This window comes from Gastrolobium bilobum, unplaced genomic scaffold, assembly GCF_033153095.1.
Source record: "Gastrolobium bilobum isolate Gb01-03AN ecotype WA unplaced genomic scaffold, APGP_CSIRO_Gbil_v1 utg4431, whole genome shotgun sequence".
Taxonomy (NCBI): domain Eukaryota; kingdom Viridiplantae; phylum Streptophyta; class Magnoliopsida; order Fabales; family Fabaceae; genus Gastrolobium; species Gastrolobium bilobum.
The window spans coordinates 888,590-893,208 of NW_026899844.1; positions in this window are offsets into that span (position 1 = coordinate 888,590).

Genomic DNA, 4,619 nt, shown 5'->3' on the forward strand with positions numbered 1-4,619 from the left:
TTTTATATTTTATCTCAGAGATGAACTTTCATTTGCTACAATCAGATTTATAAAATAATAATAAATTATTATTATTTTTGCAAGAATTTGTGTCGTTAGTCTTTGAAATTTCACAAATTTATATTTACAAAAATTGAAATTAAGATTTAGTAATTTAGTTATAAAAGAAGAAGGATAAAATTTTAGTTGAATTATAAAAATATATTAGCGGGTCGAGCCCAGTTTCCCACCTCTAACTATCAGCATTTTATATAAATAATTTTTTTTGCAAGGATTAGTGTCGTTAGTCTTTGAAATTTCACAAATTTATATTTACAAAAATTGAAATCAAATTTAGTAATTTAATTATAAAAGAAGAAGGATAAAATTTCAGTTGAATTATAAAAAGATATTAGCGGGCCAGCCCTCCGAGCCGAGCCCAGTTTTTCACCTCTAGCTGTCAGCATTTTATATAAATAATTTTTTTTGCAAGGATTAGTGTCATTAGTATTTGAAATTTCACAAATTTGATGTTACAAAAATTGAAATCAGATTTAGTAATTTAATTATAAAAGAAGAAAAATAAAATTTCAATTGAATTATAAAAATATATTGGCGGGCCGCCCTCCAGGCCGAGCCCAATTTTTCACCTCTAACTGTCAGCATTTTATATAAATAATTATTTTTTGCAAGTATTTGTGTTTATTACACTCTTGCAATAAAAAAATGAAAGTTTAATTTATTTCTTATGTACTAAATTAAAATTTTCAATTTTATAGTTCTGAAATTTTAATAATTTTTTTTTACAGAATGACAGACGTCATTTTCTATTTAAATTTAAAATTTATTTATTTTTATATTAATTATACATATTTTTATATATATTTTTTCTATTTTAATTTGTGATTTTCATATATTTTTTTAATTGGTTATACATGTACATTTAAAATTTTTATTTTAAATTTTTTTTTAAAAATACATGTATATTATTTTAATTGGTTATACATGTATATCTAAAAATTTTATATTAAAATTTTAATTTATTTTTAGTAAAGTATAAATTATGCCATTTCTTATTTTTTCTTTTAAATTTGAAATTTTAAATAATTTTTATCGACTATAAATGTATTTTTATAATTTTAAATATTTTATTGTTTAATCTATAATTTTATATTAAATTCAAATTTATTATATATATCTTTTTTCACTGCATAAATATTAAATGTTGAACTCTTTTCCCACATATCAAGTTCACATAATTTTTCATTTAATTTATTTTCAAATTTAGAATTTATTTTACAATATAAATAATTTTGTTATTATACAATTTTTTTTTAATGTTTTTGTTTTTTTATGCAGCATTAATAGGGCTAACAATTATCCATGCAAAAAATAGTGGGATATACAACAAAATAAAAGTAGAGGTCTTTTTACTCATAATATACAACACAAGAAAAGTAGTGGGACATTAAATGAGTTGTGTGCCACACAAAATTTTCTAAAAGTTTTTCCATCATTACAAAGTTAAAAATTCAAATCCAAAATTCAAATTTAAACATAAATTCAAAATTTAGAAGAGTTGAAATCCAAAATTTGAAATCAATTCAGAATTCGAATTTAAAAGAGTGAGCAATTTCAATGTAGAAAGTATTTAATGTAATTCCAATGTACAAATCAGTGGGACATTGAATGAGTTGTCTGCCACCATAAATGATTAACTTAATTTTTCATTGATTTTTTATTTCGATTTTTAAAAGAAATTATTATTTATTTAATTTTTTATTTCTAAATCCTTTCCCACCATTACAATTTAAAATTGAAATCTAAAATTTGAAATCAATTCTAAATTCGAATTTCAAAAGAGTGAGGAAATACACAGAAGAATTAGCATTAAAAATCTTGTTCCTCTATGATTTCAACTTTCAAGGAATGAGAAGAAAATCAAAATGGAGAGTAAATGCGCATTTCCCCTTTTATTTCATTTGATAGCGGCTATCTCCTAATAACTTTTGGGAAGAACACTATCTTTTTTTTTTTTTTTTTTTGTAAATAAAGAGGGGCTAAGCCCCAGAAACAGAAAGAAATTACAAATCAGAAACTAACAAGCTAGACATATTTCTAGCATCAGCAACTATAAGTTCCATCAACTGAGGAGGAGGATCTTTAAAAATCTTGAAATGGAGATTATTAGTCTGCCCAGCTTTAGCTAACCAATGAGCACATTTGTTGTTTTCTCTCTTGGTATGAACAAGAAGAACACTATCTTAGTGTGTGTGTGTGTGCATATATATATATATATATATATATATATATATATATATATATATATATATATGTATGTATGTATATTCTATTAATTAATATGATAAATATTATTATTAATAAGTCAAGTAGGCTATATACGTATACATTTGGTCTTAGCCAATTTCTCTATCACTTTTTTATTTTTCGTATCCTCTTCAAATTTTGAGCGAAATATTTTGAATTATCTCTTCGGCTTTTGCACAACAATCCCTTATTTCTATTTTCAAATTAATTGTTATCTTTTCATTGCTATCTTCATTCATTCATTAACATTATTTCCTAGGCTATGCGTGGATCATTGTAAAAGGATGCAATTATTACAATACGCATACTTCCTTCTATGCGTTGTTTAGTGTGTGTGCTTATAATAAATAGATTATATTTTCCATAGAAAGAATGATATCGTAATATTCACGGAATTATTACATTATCTTTTATTTTTATTTTGTAGAAAAATTAAAAGATGGCCTTTCAATTTACGATTGAGAAAATAGTGGGAGTTACTAATGATGAAAATGGTATACTTCAACAAATCTATGATTTATTACTAATATCATTATATTTTATGAGAATCTAAATAGCTTTTAAGTAAATCATGCATTTTATAAATTTTTAGTCTAAATATTTATAGGCTTTAATGTGTCTAAAGTGAGAGTAGATAAGTTATCTACATTCGCTCCTAAAACGACGTCGTTTTGAGTTAAAAAATTATAATTAAAAAGACTATTATAACCTTAAAATAAATTATAATTACAAAAATACCTTGATTTTTGTCTCAAAACGATGTCGTTTGAACTCATTGTAGAAAAGTCATCTACATTGACTGTAGAAAAAGCGAACCCATATTTATATGTGCTAATAGAGGGAAAATTTTAAAAGTAGAGAAATTATCTCATGATTAAGGTGGCCTTCTTTTTCATCAAGCAAATGTCAAATCAGCTATGATCAAATTAAAGTGTTGTCAAGTTGGCTTTAATTATTATTATTATTATTTTTTTATGTTTCAATATTTTTACACTTCACTGTTATTTTTTTCCCCATTTTGCGTGGTTTAAATCACCATAAATATCAAGTACAAATATCTTTTTGCGATGCAGGAGCTGGATGGTCATTCATTTTTATAGTCATTAAATTTTAATAAATTATTTTTTACAGAATCATAGATGTAAATTTTTAATTTTTTATTAAAATTTAAAATTTAAATTCTTTTATATTAATTATACATATTTTTTTTAAAGTAAGTTTTTTCTCTTTTAATTTAAAATTTTATATTTTTAAATTGGTTATACATATAAATTAAAAACGTTTATATTACTTTATTTAAAAAAAGTACTCTTACGAATTTTTTTCTTTTTTTGAATTATTTTTTAAGTTAAATTTTTAATTTATTTTCTTTTGAAGTATAAATATGTCATTTCTTATTTTTTTCATTTAATTTCCAAATTTAAATTATTTTGTATCAACTATATTTAAATTTTTATAATTTTAAACATTTTTTGTTTAATCTATATTTTTCTCTTTTAAATTTTAATTGTGTTTTGGTGAGAAATTGATTGATTAATAAATGACAGTTAATGGTGTGTTGTTATGTCTGATTCTTTAATCAATCTTTTAAAATTTCTTTCACGGTATGATTTATGACATTTATAGAGGATTTTAAGTTACCATTCCTTTTATTATTACTTAAAGTTGGCGATTGTCAAATTTTTTTCGATTCTTTAATCAGTTTTTTTTTTTGTAATCAATCAGTCTTTTAATATTCTTATGGATGTTGATGTTGGGCTTTTATAAAAATTAAATGATATTTATTAGGCTTGACGTTTCCAATGCAAAAAGTTGTGATTCTGTTCATGAACACAATCCCAAGATTCACAATAATTGTATTTTAATAAAAATCATTTCTGTTTTCAATTTCAACAAAAATCGAAAAAGCTTGAAAACTTTTAACTTCTTCTGATATTGAAATCACGAATAAACAACTGAAACGCGGAGCGTTATATACTGGACAATGATTGAAATTTTATCTTATCTTACATCGGTGCTAAATTTTATTGAAACAGTTTTTTGTAAATATAAGGTTTGCAGTGCGATTAACCAACCACGGCGGACGACAAAAATTTTGATTTTTTTTTTCCGTACATCGCACGGGTAATATACTAATAATAATAAATAGAGAGATGATGTTCATACCTATAAATTTTACCTTTAATTTATAAAGTTTGTATGTGGGTAATGGAATTCTGGACATTGAGTAGCTCTTCTGAGAGCCCATGTCCAAGTTCGTAGTTATCTTAATAGGATTCTCAATAATTAATAATTCTTTTCTTTATTTGCCT